General features: G+C 44.4%; 1 protein-coding gene across 1 annotated transcript in view; it reads left to right on the top strand.

The window, feature by feature from the left end:
* The window catches only part of HS6ST3 (heparan sulfate 6-O-sulfotransferase 3), a 376,369-nt gene that overhangs the window by 253,873 nt on the left and 106,369 nt on the right, over positions 1 to 16,127 (top strand). The gene's annotated exons all lie outside the window — the stretch shown is intronic.

The raw sequence follows: 16,127 nt of genomic DNA, 5'->3' as shown, positions 1-16,127 counted from the left end.
TTCTCCCCTAAAGAGTATAATCTCTGATGACTGATAGAAGTGTTTTGAAAAGAGCATTTCAGAGAACAAAACACTGAAGAATACTGATGAGGAAGTATTTCACCTTCTCATTTTTTGTAATTTCTTTGAATGTTTTGGGTTTCTTTACAATGTTGTGCAACAGACTTTATTTCACTAGCTGATATTTTCTTTGTAAGAAAAAAAATAGCCTGTAGCTTTGTATATTTTTTTTTTAATGACAAATCTCAGTGTTTCTCTCCAGTTTGCTGCTTGTTTGTGATGACCTGGGTCTACCAAAGATGATGAATCTACTCTTCCAAGAGTGTGATCATCCTTGAAGTTCTCTGGACCTACAAGGCCATTTGGAGGGTAGGAGAGCCCTGCAGAGGGACCTGGACAGGCTGGGTGGACAGAAGCCAATGGGATGAGATTTAACAAGGCAAAGTGCAGGGTTCTACACTTTGGTCACAACAACCCCAAGCGGTGCTACAGGCTGGGGACAGAGTGGCTGGAGAGCAGCCAGGCAGAAAGTGACCAGGGGGTGCTGGTAATAGTAGCTGAAGATGAGGCAGCAGTGTGCCCAGGTGGCCAAGAGAGCCAATGGCATCCTGGCCTGCATCAGGAACAGTGTGGCCAGTAGGACAAGGGAGGTTATTCTGCCCCTGTACTCAGCACTGGTCAGGCCACACCTTGAGTCCTGTGTCCAGTTCTGGGCTCCTCAATTCAAGAGAGATGTTGAGGTGCTGGAACGTTACCAGAGAAGGGCAACAAAGCTGATGAGGGGCCTGGAACACAAACCTTACGAAGAGAGGCTGAAGGAGCTGGGATTGTTTAGCCTGGAGAAGAGGAGGCTCAGGGACCTCATTGCTGTCTTCAACTACCTGAGGGGTGGTTGTGGCCAGGGGGAGGTTGCTCTCTTCTCTCAGGTGGCCAGAACAAGAGGACACAGCCTCAAGCTACGCCAGGGGAAATTTAGACTCGAGGTGAGGAGAAAGTTCTTCACTGAGAGAGTCATTGGACACTGGAATGGGCTGCCTGGGGAGGTGGTGGAGTCGCCGTCCCTGGAGGTGTTCAAGAAAAGCCTGGATGAGGCACTTAGTGCCATGGTCTAGTTGACTGGATGGGGCTGGGGGATAGGTTGGACTGGATGATCTTGGAGGTCTCTTCCAACCTGGTTGATTCTATGATATATTTATAATTTTAGTGTCAGCGATAGTTGGGAAAATCAAGAAGAGATGTTTGGGGAATTAAAGATGGGAAAATCAAGAAGAGATGTTTGGGGAATTAAAGATGTTGCTATTACTATATTGTGGCCTTTATAATCTCTTCATAGTGCTGCTGTATAGAGGAAGAGACAGGGCAGCAAAATTACAAACTTCATTACCAAGAAAAAAATAAATGAGGTCAGACATTAGGGATGTCTCTTAAGTAGCAGGAAACAACTGGAGTGCCCAAGGTGACACCACAATTTCCATAGGCAGTGCTGAAGGTTTTTAAGAGTGTCTGTCAGGAAGGCTTTTATGCATTCTCAGGACTAGGTGACCTTTAGAGTAACTTACTGATTTTATTCACCACATGTGATACATATACAGGTAGTTCAGGGCTACAGAGGCAGTTCAAAGCCATAGATTTCAGATAATTTCTGCTTTTGTGGAAATTCAGCTGAGGCCTGGATCATGAGGTGTTTATGATGCAGCTCCTGTGATTTGTAGATGGCCATGGATGAGTATGAGATTAGACTCCTAAATCCTGCTTTGTTAAGACTTTGATATTTAGAGTTCAAACCCAGTCTGCTGACTTTCAAGGCTGCCATATTGCATTCTTGAACCCCCTTTTTATTATTGTTCCAAAATGCTTGAGTTCAGTGGCTTTGGAAGAGTCAGGCTTTGTAGATAGTATCAGATAAATTTAGGAAAGTGGTGCATAAATCTTCAAGAGATGCTGGGCTCATAAGGTATGGGCAGGTCTGAAATGGATTTGGACAGCAGGCAGTTTTACATGTTTGCTTGTGGTTCGAGCTGTCAGCTGAAGGGTGTGGAACACAGGTAATGGTTGCTGATCAACCTGGAGAAGGACAACCTAACCTCTTAGAAAGGGAACCGTCCAGGTTAATAGGTCTTGAGCTGTCCTCAACAAGAGCTTTCACTTTCTGTGCTGTGGAAACTGAGCCTGGGAAGAATTCAGGTAAGAAGCAAGCTGGTTTAATGGGTAAGGAGGATGCTGAACTGATCTTCTCATCTCGAGGATCCCCAGCATATGGTTGCAAATTGCACCATTACTGATAAAAAACAAATCCAGTCTGGGATCCAATTGACTGAAGGGTTCTTCTATTTTCAGGTGGTACCTTGTTCTCTCACTGAAGGAAAGAGATGCATATTTTTTTGCAAGTGTAGACTCTGTCTAGAACTGGACAAGTTGTTAAGTTTGGTAGAGGCAAGAAGTTGCTCCAATTATGTGGACTTTGAGAATCTTCTTTGCCCAAGAGCAGAAGTGTAAGCACGATGGGCAGACAAGATTCTCCCTGCTCCCCTGCTGTGGTCCACACGAGCGAGTTAGGCACAGAACTATTGTGAGTTGGATTTAGCCCTTCTGTTTCTTAAAAGAATATTGGGTTGGGTTTTTGTTTGCTTTCTAAAGCTGGAAGACAGTGGATGCAAAAACTGATATAAAAATACAGATTAAATGTGCTTTCAGTACGTGCAGAAAGTTCAAGTCTTCAAGCAATTGTTCAGGTGGCCAGTAGGACAAGGTTATTCTTCCCTTATACTCAACACTGGTCAGGCCACATCTTGAGTACTGTGTCCAATTTGGGCTCCTCAGTTCAGGAGAGATGTTAAGATGCTGGAAGGTGTCCAGAGAAGGATGATGAACTGGTGAGAGGCCTGGAACACAAGCCCTGTTAGGAGAGGCTTCAGTCAGGCATACACTGTAAAGCAATGTACAAACCAGATCAAGTTCAGACACTTATGACCAGGCAACAGATGAATAAAAGGACAGAATGCAGGTAGAGGCACAGACACTTAAATACTGGAGTCAATTATGATAAATTTAAGGTCAAAGTAGTCATATATAGTAATCTATGTGCATGATAAGACTGCTGTTAAAGAAAGAACTGAAAGAAAGTTGTAGCTTGTAATTTCACAGAATAGCAGAACATCAGGGGCTGGAAGAGACCTCAAAAAATCATCCAGTCCAACCCCCTCTGCCAGAGCAGGATCTCCTATACCAGATCACACAGGAACACATCCAGGTGGGTTCTGAATATCTCCAGAGAAGGAGTCTCCAGACAGGAGACCTCTAGGCTGGATGTTAGGAGGAAGTTCTTCACAGAGAGAGTGATTGCCATTGGAATGGGCTGCCCAGGGAGGTGGTGGAGGCACCATCCCTGGAGGTGTTGAAGAAAAGACTGGGTGAGGCCAGGCTGAATGCCATGGTCTAGTTGACTGGATAGGGCTGGGTGCTGGGTTGGACTGGATGATCTTGGAGGTCTCTTCCAACCTGGTTGATTCTATGATTCTCCACACCCCCCCGGGCAGCCTGTTCCAGTGTTCTGTCACCCTAGCAGGGAAAAAAATTCCTCCTCATATTTAAATGGAACTTCCTATGCCTCGACTTCCACCCATTGCCCCTTGTCCTGTCATTGGGCTCCATCCTGCTGGCACTCACCCTTTACATATTTACAAACATTGATGACATCACTCTTCAGTCTCCTCTTCCCAAGCTAAAGAGCCCAAGCTCCCTTCAGTCTCTCCTTGTAAGGAAAATATTCCACTCCCTTAGTCATCTTTGTGGCTCTGTGCTGGACCCTCTCAAGCAGTTCTATGTCCCTCTTGAAATGGGGGGCCCAAAACTGGACCACTACTCCAGATGCAGCCTCACCAAGGCACAGTACAGGGTCAGGAGAACCTCTCTTGACCTACTAACCACAACCCTTTTGATACACCCCAGAATGGCATTGGCTCTCCTGGCCACAAGATGACATTGCTGGCTCATGGCCAACCTTCCATCCACTAGGACCCCCAGATCCTTTTCCCCTTTGCTGCCTTCCAACAGGTCAGCCCCTAACCTATACTGATACTCTTCTTTCCCAGATGCAAGACTCTACACTTGCCCTTGTTGAATTTGGTTTAATTTCTGCTTGCCCAGCCCTCCAGCCTAAGTCTTGCTGCCACTGAGTTCTCCCCAAGCCAAAGAAGAATAAAGACAAGTCAGCAGAAGGCTTAAAAAAGAAGCTTGTAAATGCATAGCCAAAGCTGCCAGTAGTAGGAATAGAATCATAGAGTGAAAGCTCAAAGTAAGAAGAACAGTCAGATTGTTTTTTCTTTTATTTAGCAAGCAAAATCCTTTTACCTTCTTGTTGTTGTTGTGCTTTCCTGTGAATATTTATAACAGTGAAAGATGAGCTGACAAACTGTATGAAGAAATACTAAAATTAACTGTCTTTTCCACTACCTCATTTCAGTCATTGTCATGTAAGATTTCAGTTGTAACAGTGCCTAATATTTTCCCACAGCTTTATGACTTTTTAAATATGACTGAGCCCATTGAGCCTTGAGATTCTGTAAGCAGATCTCTGATATGACTAAACTGGGCTCCTACATATGTGCATCTAAAGGAGGACAATATGAGCCTGTATTAAATTTCAGTTGAGTCATGCATAATTCCTTCAGAACTTCATATAGAAATGCCAGGCTGTTTTCTCTTCTCTCTCCCTTAAACAAGGAACTGCAGCACCTGTGCTTCCTTGCCACAAATCAGTATATCAGAACAACTCTGGCTGTGATACCTCAGGGTGAAAATAAGTAAGACTCATTTGAATGCCACATCTGAAACTGAATTGCGTACTAATGAAACTGAGGTTTTCTGGTGTGCTCCATTTATGAACAAAGTGTGCTGTGTCTGACAGCATAACATAGAATCAACATGATAAATACTGCACAGATCTTTTCTGTCATTCAGCTTCAGGGAACAAGGTGGTGTTAAGTAGCCTTGCACTTTCCAGACTATTTTGGTAAGGATTTAGGGATGATGCTGGCCTTTCTTTTGTGAGGAGAGTGAGACCCACTCTAAGTACTAAAATAACTTTATTAATGCAATTGAAAGGTAATGGGTGTATCTATTTGGTTTGATAGAAAAAAGAACTAATTAGGGTGCTCTGTATCATTACTAAAATGGTCCAAATGCTTTATTGTCCTTAGGCCAGCATGGACTTTCACACCTGCTGGTACTAAAAACTAGTGTCAGTACTTCTTGTGAAATTTCTGAAATCATTATAGAATCAGTCAGGGTTGGAAGGGACCACAAGCATCATCTAGTTCCACCCCCCCTGCTGTAGGCAGGGACGCCCTACTCTGGATCAGCCTGGCCATAAACACCTCCAGGGATGGGGCCTCCCTGGGTGGCAACCCAGTCCAGCCTCTCACCAATCTCATGCTCAACAACTTCCTCCTCGCATCCGGTCTGAATCTCCCTATCTCCAGCTTTACTCCATTCCCCCTAGTCCTGTCACTCCCTGAGAGCCTAAAAAGTCCCTCCCCAGCTTTTTTACAGGCCCCCTTCAGATACTGGAAGGCCACAAGAAGGTCACCTGGGAGCCTCCTCTTCTCCACACTCAACAGCCCCAACTCTTTCAGTCTGCCCTCATAGCAGAGCTGCTGCAGCCCTCTGAGCATCCTCGTGGCCCTTCTCTTGGCATGCTCCAGTATCTCCACATCTCTCCTGTAATTGGTTTCAAAGCAACAGATCAGTGAGATACTGAACAGGACTCTGGGGAACTATTTTTATGGAAAATGAGAATGAAATGATGGAGGAGAAGGCAAGTTACCTATTTGGAGTTGGAATGATGGATGGACCAGTGCACTCCAGTGTTGTGGAGTGCATTTTGGGTGTTTTCTTATGTTCAGTCAGCAAAATCTTAGGATGAGTATTAGATCTTTTCCAGAGCACCTTTTTCATAGAATCAGCCAGGTTGGAAGAGACCTCCAAGGTCATCCAGTCCAGCCTAGCACCCAGCCCTATCCAGTCAACTAGACCATGGCATTACTTTCAGCCAGTCACTGTAACTGTGACTCATAAGTATTTACATGAAGCCTTTGGAAAACCATTTCGGGTTCCTCAGAAACCTGATGCTGCCCTTTGATTGAAAAGCTTTGTGCAGATAATGATATCAGCACTTCTTGTTGGAAAGTACTGCTACAACCTATGTAAACACTACAGACTGAACACTGTCTAACCTTCTGCAGCAGGTGATTTTCATAGTGTTCAGAAGGGACCCAAACTGAAATCATTGCAAAACAGAACTGAGCCATGCAGGAAACAGCACAGAAATGAGAGAAGTGAGCTGACTTAAACAGAAAAGATTTTAAGTCTTCAGTGATAGTTTGTCTCAGTTCCAGTTTAAATTTCCCAGAGACTCAAATGTAGTCAGTAGAACTAATAACAATTTATAGGATATCTTTCCCTCTTCCCCTTTTTTTCAAAGAAGAGGAATCAGCTGTAGAGAGGAAAAGGTAAAACACACACAAAAAAATAGCCTCACTTCAATTTGGAAGTTAAAAGAGAGAACTTTAACAATAAATAAAATGGGTTTTGAGGTAGGGGAGTTACAAAGAGGTATAGTGATTTCCCATTGGAATGGGCTGCCCAGGGAAGTGGTCAAGAAAGGACTGGATGAGGCATTAAGTGCCATGGTCTAGTTGACTGGATAGGGCTGGGTGCTAGGTTGGACTGGATGATCTTGGAGGTCTCTTCCAACCTGATTGATTCTATGATATAGGGAAGGGAAAACAAGGTACTGTGTGTATATATATATGTATGTGCAACTAGATTGATGTCAGTGGATTTTGTCCACCCTCGTGGACTGGTGGCCATGTGGTAAAACAAAGAGGAGCAGGAAGGTGATTCTGGTAGGCAGGGAGGCAGGGCAAGAGAGCACAAAACAAGAAGTTCCTCTGTTTTTATAGGGAGCTGGACAGGCAGTGGGCTAACCACTACACCTGCAGTAAGGCTTGAACCCACCCCCAGTGAGGAGTCAGGAGGACCTGGGGTCAGGGTCAAATCACTCTGCCAGGAGAGTTAACCCTTTACATATTGTAATGTAATAACAATGATGAAATAAGCAAGTATCTTATAAGTAGTTTGTTTTTCTCTTCTCTTTATTTCCAGGAGAGCAAAGAACAGGGCAATCTGTAATCACTCATATCTAGTTCTTTCTAACAGAAACAAATTTTCACACCCAATTTTGAGTTCTCTCTTTGCAAGCCCAGAGTACTGTTTATGCAGAACATTAATTCAGGCAGTTTAATCATTAGCAAGCTCAAAGCAAATGATTCTATTTAATTTTTATTATGCAGAAAACCAATGCTTGATATATTTCATACTTGCTTATTATTTCAATCATGGTTTATGCCCTTCCCATTCGGATGGAAATGTGTTCTTAAAAACAACAACAGAATTTTAAATAACATTTTTAGTGATGACATTTTTTACATCTTTTTTACTGTGGTTCTGAAAATGTCTGGTTTTCACTTCGAGGGGACAAATTTACTCAGATTCAGCACTGTTTCTAGTGGCTGTTGGGCTGAGTTTTCTGGATGTCTCTGCTGCTGTCAGTGTAGACATTTCAACAGCGTGTCTGTGGCTGTTTGAGCTAGATTTCTGGCTCAGACAGAAGAATCTTCAGAACAGAAAAACTTAGAAGTAAAAGCTCTGAGGGGAGAGGTGAACATTCTAGGGATAGCCTGGAGGGCCAACCAGATCCTGGGCTGCATCAGGAGAAGTGTGGCCAGCAGGTCAGTGGAGGTGATTCTCCCCCTCTACTCCATTCTGCTGAGACCCTACCTGGAGTACTGCATCCAGTTCTGGAGCCTCTATTACAAGAGGGATGTGGAGATGCTGGAGTGTGTCCAGAGAAGGCCACTGGGATGCTCAGAGGGCTGCAGCAGCTCTGCTATGAGGACAGACTGAAAGAGTTGGGGCTGTTCAGTCTGCAGAGGAGGAGGCTGCGAGGTGACCTTCTTGTGGCCTTCCAGTATCTGAAGAGGGGCTACAAAAAAGCTGGGGAGGGACTTTTTAGGCTGTCAGGGAGTGACAGGACTAGGGGGAATGGAGCAAAGCTGGAGGTGGGGAGATTCAGACTGGCTGTGAGGAGGAAGTTGTTGAGCATGAGAGTGGCGAGAGCCTGGACTGGGTTGCCCAGGGAGGTGGTTGGGGCCCCATGGCTGGAGGTGTTTAAGGCCAGGCTGGATGAGGCTGTGGGCAGCCTGCTCTAGGGTAGGTGTCCCTGGGCATGGCAGGGGGGTTGGAACTAGATGATGCTTGTGGTCCCTTCCAACCCTAACTGATTCTATCATGGCAACAATGGCTAAGTTAATATCATTTCATTGGAGCATCAAGAGCTTTATGTCTAGAAGCACAGCTTGGACTTTCCCCTTGCTGCTTCTGCTGCCTCAGCTGCACCTGCTGCTATCTTCCTCCACTGCTTTTTTGGCTGCTGCTGCTTTTGTTGCTTCACTACCACTTGACTCCTTTCCCATCCTCATTAAGGTTATTATATTTCTCTAGTAGTTTATTTTCTCCTTATACTGTTATATTTAAACTACAAGAAATACAATTTCATTTCTCCCTGGCTTTCCAAAAAAATCTGTGTTGTGGTGAGTTTATTCTACTGGAGGAGCCATCCACCCTAACCTGGGACAGTGTCCCAGCCAGTGAAATGTCAAGGTTATGCTCATGACCCTCCAATGTGCTGATGTTCTCATGATGTTACTGTTATCAGGAGGGCTAATAAAACTGGTTAGAAGACAGAGTTCAGCCTCTTCCTGCAACAGCCTTCTCAAGCTCTGTTCTCTTGAGCCTGTCCTGCTAGGAAGCACCAAGCAAACCAGAGCATTGCTTTACAACTCGGAGCCCTTTGAGATACATCTGAAAGGTCTATCTCCCAGTTGCCTACCTGTACCACTGCAGACTCACAAATACTTGTACATGTCCTTTTGGGTTTTTTGTGTTTACAAGGTCTCCCTTCTTATGATGTCATTTGTATTCAGGTGCTGAGAGAGAAAAACAAGCTTTTCAGTCTTTCAATTCAGAGTTGGTGCCTTAACTTGTGATGAACTTGTGCAATCAAAGAAAATAAGCTCTTGACACCTGCAGCTTGTGCTGAAAGTGAAAGTAATAAAGGAAAAAGCTTCAAATAAAAACTAGGAAATTGTAAATAAGAGCTTTTCTTCATTCTAAACACTAAGTTAATTTAGCACATTAAATGAGAGTATAAGATGCAGTGATATGTGTGAAACTTTACTGAACACCCAAACTTTGTATTCCTCGTAATTGTATGATTTATTAATTTGTACATGATTCAACAATGTATGTTAACATTTAAAACACATTTGAATTACTTTAACAGAGGGCTGTGAGTTTAAACTTGAAGAGTTTGTCAGAATTATCCATGCATTTACCAGCATCTATGTCTCAAGGAGAGAGGGTATTTTTCTATGAGGTTTTTTTAGGTCATACATTTTTGTCCATCCCAACATGAGGGTGATTAGCAGAGTGACTGTTATGCTTTGGGTAGATAGTAGCTGAAGATGAGGCAGCAGTGTGCCCAGGTGTCCAAGAGAGCCAATTGCCTCCTGGCTTGCATCAGGAACAGTGTGGCCAGTAGGACAAGGGAGGTTATTCTTCCCATGTACTCAACACTGGTCAGGCCACACCTTGAGTACTGTGTCCAGTTCTGGACTCCTCAATTCAAGAGAGATGTTGAGGTGCTGGGATGTGTTGAGAGGCTGGTGAAAGGCCTGGAGCACAAACCCTATTAGGAGAGGCTGAGGTAGCTGGGGGTGTTTAGCCTGGAGAAGAGGAGGCTCAGGGGGGACCTCATTGCTGTCTACAACTACCTGAAGGGAGGTTGTAGCCAGATGGGGTTTGGTCTCTTTTGCCAGGCAAGCAGCAACATAAGAAGGGGACACAGACTCAAGTTGTGCCGGGGGAGGTCTAGGCTGGATGTTAGGAGGAAGTTGTTGCTAGAGAGAGTGATTGGCATTGGAATGGGCTGGCCAGGGAGGTGGTGGAGTCACCGTCCCTGGAGGTGTTGAAGCAAAGCCTGGCTGAGGCACTTAGTGCCATGGTCTAGTTGACTGGATAGGGCTGGGTAATAGATTACACTGGCTGATCTTGGAGGTCTCTTCCAACCTGGTTGATTCTACAATTCTATGATTTTTATTAACAGCACTTTTCAGTTTGCAGCCTGTGCAGTGTTTGGTTTGTGACTTTAAACAGCACTGTGTTTTCTGTAAGCATTTTGTCTTCGTGGGTATAATATAATCAAATCTGTATTTTGAAGCCTATAAAGTGGTTACAAGAAGAAAGTGCAGTCTTGTTGCAATGGAAAGGCAGCTGTCTCTGATAGATGTTGTACTGAAACATAGCTGTTTGGTTTTTTGAACGAGTTAGTATCTTCATTGAACTCTCCTTTCTATACACATTGAGTATTCAGGTGTGGATCTTTTATTTACTTAAAACCCTCTTTCAGTTGGCTGTTATTGTAGGTGAAAGAAAGTTAACTTCATGTGTTCTGCAGTTCCTTTGGGTTTTTTGAAGAGTTGTTGGTTTTTTTTTTTCAATAGCTCGGATTTGTGGTCTGTGACCTGCTTTGTTAGATGCTCAGAGTTGCTTTGAATGCATACTTAAGTTTAACAGTTGTGATCCTCAAGGTCTTCAAGCATTTGTTCTTGTGTTAATTTACCTGCAGGGGACTATTAACTTGTCTTATTAGCTTGAGGTCATTATTTCCTATCTGAATGAAGTGAAACTCAATTAGCATTCTCAAGTGTTTCAAATGTTAATTTGGAGAAAAAAAGAAGGAAAAGGGAAAAGGAGAGAACAAATAAAGTGAAAGATTTGGCTTTTAAAATGCAGAGATGTTGATGAATTTTCATTTAGAGCAATGCAGAGCTACCATTAACAAGTTTTATCTTCTAGGGCTGATTTAGGTTTACTTACTTCTCCCTTCAACTGAGGTGACAGCCTGTCAGTAGATGTCTGGGGAGCCTTTTTGCTGCTTTTACCATAGAATCAACCAGGTTGGAAGAGAACTCCGAGATCATCCAGTCCAACCTATCACCCAACCCTGTCCAATCAACCAGACCATGGCACTGAGTGCCTCAGCCAGGCTTTTCTTGAACACCTCCAAGGATGGAGACTCCACCACCTCCCTCAATCCATCCATCTATCAATGGATGGATGATGCCATGTGCATTGTACCTGTGAAGCATTTGTTCTGGGTGATGCTCAGTATTTCCAGGCCCTGAGAATACCATCAGTACCTTGCTGCCCAACATTTCATGAGATGTTGGGAGAATTCCATGCAGAAGACATCCACAACGTAAGGCAATGCCCTAAGTTAAGAACTTACATGCTGCAGTTCAGGCTGTGTCTTGAATTCAGACCCTTTCTGGACTCAATTGCCAGCTTTGAGTCATTGAAAGATCCTCCAGAAGTACTGGTAATGTTCTTTGTGAACAGATAAATGGTACAGTCTTGAATTTAGCCCAAAGTGATGGGGAATTGGCATGTCTGGCTTTAAGGGTTCATTATTCTCTTTACTTACTTGGATTATTAAGTGAAGTGTTGCTAAATAAGGATGTATAAATAGGGATATTGCTATATAAGAATGTTGCTAAATAGAGATGTTGAGCACAAATGAGTGAATCATAGAATCAACCAGGTTGGAAGAGACCTCCAAGAGCATCCAGTCCAGCATAGCACCCAGACCTGTCCAGTCAACTAGACCATGGCACTAAGTGCCTCATCCAGTCTTTTCTTGAGCACCTCCAGGGATAGTGACTCCACCACCTCCCTGGGCAGCCCATTCCAATGCCAATCACTCTCTCTGGCAACAACTGCCTCCTAACATCCAGCCTGTACTTCCCCTGGCACAACTTGAGACTGTGTCCCCCTGTTCCGTTGCTGGTTGCCTGGCAGAAGAGACCAACCCCCAGCTGGCTACAACCTCCCTTCAGGTAGTTGCAGACAGCAATGAGGTCCCCCCTGAGCCTTCTCTTCTCCAGGCTAAACACCCCCAGCTCCCTCAGCCTCTCCTCATAGGATTTGTGCTCCAGGCCTTCCACCAGCCTTGTTGACCTTCTCTGGACATGTTCCAGCACCTCAACATCTCTCTTGAATTGAGGGGCCCAGAACTGGACACAGCACTCAAGGTGTGGCCTGAGCAGTGCTGAGTACAGGGGAAGAATAACCTCCCTTGTCCTACTGGCCACATAGTCGTAACTCTGAAAAACAGAGTAGAATTCTGGGGTATGATGCCAGAATTCAAGCAGGGTGTTTTGGATTGACAGCACAGAACATGAAGACATGGGTGTTTTGAGGACCTGACTCAGCCTGAACTGCAGCATGTAAGTTCCTTAACTGAGGTCATTGCCTTACTGTGACCTACTTGAAAGTGCCATTATAGATGTCTAAATCCTTTTATGAGGCTTACACCAGGGAGTACAACCAGGAGTCTTGATAGCAGAGCCAGGGAGTGCACTGATATGGTTTGGGTATTTTAGGACATTGAGGGAGGAATTCACATGCTGTGTATGTTTCCCTTTTCCATGTTTTTTTCACATTAGACATTGGGAGACTGTAAAGACAAATACAGGTTAACTTGCTAGTTATGTAGGCTTGTAATGCCTACAGTTTTACTTTCAGCCTGTAAGATGAAGTGGAGTTGATAGTGCAGTCTGTTTTAGGAAGCATGGTATCAATCAATCTTAAGTCTATCAGCTACTGTACTCTTCAGCCTTTTCATTGTGACATTTCTGTATCTATTGTTCTTCACTGAGAGAGTCATTGGCTACTGGGATGGGCTGCCCGGGGAGGTGGTGGAGTCACCGTCCCTGGAGCTGTTGGACATGGCACTTGGTGCCATGGTCTAGCCTTGAGCTCTGTGGTAAAGGGTTGGACTTGTTTAGCCTGGAGAAGAGGAGGTTCAGGGGTGACCTCATTGCTGTCTACAACTACCTGAAGGGAGGCTGTAGCCAGGTGGGGGTTGGTCTCTTCTGCCAGGCAACCAGCAACAGAACAGGGGGACACAGTCTCAAGTTGTGCCAGGGTAGGTATAGGCTGGATGTTAGGAGGAAGTTGTTGGCAGAGAGAGTGATTGGCACTGGAATGGGCTGCCCAGGGAGGTGGTGGAGGCACCGTCCCTGGAGGTGTTGCAGAAAAGCCTGGTTGAGGCACTTGGTGCCATGGTCTAGTTGACTGGCTAGGGCTGGGTACTAGGTTGGATTGGATGATCTTGGAGATCTCCTCCAACCTGGTTGATTCTATGATGATCTATGAGGTCTCTTCCAGCCTTGATGATACTGTGATACTGTGATCTGTGGCACTTTCCAAACCCTGAAGCAGTCTTCCTGTACCAGAGTGCTCTGTTAGCTGTGGCTGGCATTTCAAGGTGTCTTGACCAACAGTATTGTAGCTAATTCAGATATCAAACAGGGAACTCTAAATAAAAGCAAAATTAGTTGAATCTGGAGTGTACATAACAGCTGATTTTTAGGTTGTGGTCCTAGTGGATTATCTGCAGAAGGCTGATTCTGTTCTGTAGCACATGGAGTTTTGTGTGGAATTGTGTTCCTCCAAGAAACAAGCAGAAACACTCTTTTCTAGACAGTGTACTGCTCTACAAATGTAGCTGTGTAAGAGTTTTTTTCTCTACTCTTACTGCACACACTTAGTTTTAATATCTTCATTTGGTTGGGTTTGGTTGTTGTTTTATTGAAAAGAAAAACCACTACTTGAGGTTATTTTCTCAGTGACAGGATGGGAACAGTGTTAAAGGCCTTCATTTCTTTGTAGCTGCCCTTCAAGAGATTGCTCTCAAAATGTTGGATCTGATTTTCATTACTACCTCGACTGTTTTCACCTCTTCAGGCGATGGAAAGTTTCCCATCAAGTACAAGTGATTTAAGGCAACATTCAGCATCCTGATGTTAGAGAATCAGTTGATTGTCTGTAATTAGTCACTCAGGAGTGCATCAGCAACACTTCAATGAGCAGTTTCTCCCTGTTGTCATGTTCAGAACTGATGCACGATTTTGAGGCAGAAGTGCTTATCTAGAGAGCTGAGTAACAAATGGGGTATATAACATCTTATCTTAAGGTTACTGGTTTGGATCCAGCCTTAATAATGAATAATGTTGTCAAGTTCTCCAAGTATCAAATGAGAAACTTTAAATGAGAGTGAAGTGTGATGGTTGGGTGTTCCCCACCCCCCCCACACTTTAGAAATCACCCAGACTAGACTCAGCTGGCTCTGGAAATGTGAATGAAGCTATTTATTTACAGCTAGCACAATATACAAGCAGATATTTACAGTATATACATCTAGATACAGAAATATACAAGGTAAAAGGTAATACAGAAACACAACTCCCCTCCCAGAAACCTGAGTTCCCAGGAGGGGCTCTCAACCACCCCTGCACCTTCCCCCTGCCCCTCTCAACCTTCCCCCAGTCCCAATGGGGTAAGGGACTCCCAAGAATGGAGTTTTGGCCAGGGGGTTAGGAAGCAAAGTGGATTAGTCCAAATTGGAGGGTGAGGTTAGAGAGTAAGAAGCAGCTCAGCCAGCAGCCCAAGTGAGAGTGGTTATCTAATGTTTTTATTTCTTATCCCTATGCATCTCAGCAAGCCTATGAGGGAAATAGACATCACCATTGTTTTCTTTCCACAGCCTGTGATCTAGTTCTTCTCACCAAAACATTCTAGCCTGCTTCAAACTAGCACAGTGAAGTTAGTTGGATCTTGGGTGAAAAGAATCATAGAATGGTCTGGGTTGGAAAGAACCTCTGAAGGTCACCTAGTCCACCCTCCTCTGCAGTCAGTAAGGACATTCTCAACTAGATCAGGTTGCCCAGAGCCCTGTTGAGCCTCATGTTGAGTATCTCCAGGAATGGAGCCTCAACCACTTCCCTGTGCTACCTGTTCCAGAGTTCTACCACCCTCATAGTAAAGAACCTGTTCCTAATATCCAATCTACATCTACTCTTCTCTAGTTGGAAGCCATTACCCCTTGCCCTATCACTGCAGGCCTTTATAAACAGTCTCTCTCCTGCTAGGTTGCATAACTACCTGGCAGGCACAGTCCCTGCCAGAGGATTTCATTGTACTCTATTTATCTTAAAATGTTAGTGCTAAGGTTGAAAAGATCCTAAGAGTAATTTTCTGGAGATAAGCTTGCTTACTTAATTTTCCTGTTTTATAAACTGACATGAAACTACTCAGCAAATGTTTAATTTCTCTGTTAGTGTGTGTATGGTGCTGGGCTGATACCCTGTAAGAGGGAGGGAGGGAGGAAGAGGGGAAGAGAGGGAGGGAGGGAGGAAGAGAGGGAGGGAGGGAGGAAGGGAAGAAGAGGGAGAGAGAGGGAGGAAGGGAAGAAGAGGGGAAGAGAGGGAGGAAGGGAAGGAGAGTGGAAGAGAGGGAGGAAGGAAGAAACAAAGAAAAGAGAGAAAGTTAATTGTCTTCAGAGAAATAGTAAACAGTGTGATGTGGAACTAGAACAAACTGTCTCTGTGGGCTGAAGGGCCAGAGATGGCTTTGGTATTTCTTGAAGTAATGGCACAGATATTTTGTATCATGTTGTACCCTCTGTGCATTCACAACCGTGACCAGTGAGATACCAGCTGTAGAAAATACTCAAATCCTGGAAATTGCTTTTTTCACAGAGTACCTTGATCTATGTGAATTGCCTGCCAGTTCTTCTGCATGTACTAGCAGATGAAGAATATTGATGAGATGTTAAGCTTAATGATGTTAATGATGACTAAGCAGCAAGAGCATTATCAAAGAAGGGCACTGGGAAAAGTGCAAGTGTCTAGTTGCAGAACAAGAGGAGAGATGCTGCTCTGGGAATACAACCCCAAAAGATTTGCAGAGAACTCATAGAAGATTTGACCATGAGTGTGTTTTCCCTGGGCAGCTTTGAGGAGAAGGGATATAGAAGAGGGTGATATCCTGACCAAAAGGTGGGACCATTCTGGATGTGGCATTTAGTGCCATGGTCTAGTTGACTGGATAGGGCTGGGTGCTAGGTTGGCCTGGCTGATCTTGGAGGTCTCTTCCAACCTGGT

The sequence above is a fragment of the Pogoniulus pusillus genome, chromosome 5 (genome assembly GCF_015220805.1).
Source record: "Pogoniulus pusillus isolate bPogPus1 chromosome 5, bPogPus1.pri, whole genome shotgun sequence".
NCBI classification, from domain to species: domain Eukaryota; kingdom Metazoa; phylum Chordata; class Aves; order Piciformes; family Lybiidae; genus Pogoniulus; species Pogoniulus pusillus.
Note: the sequence above shows the minus strand (reverse complement) of the source record. Positions and strands in the feature narration are given on the sequence as shown.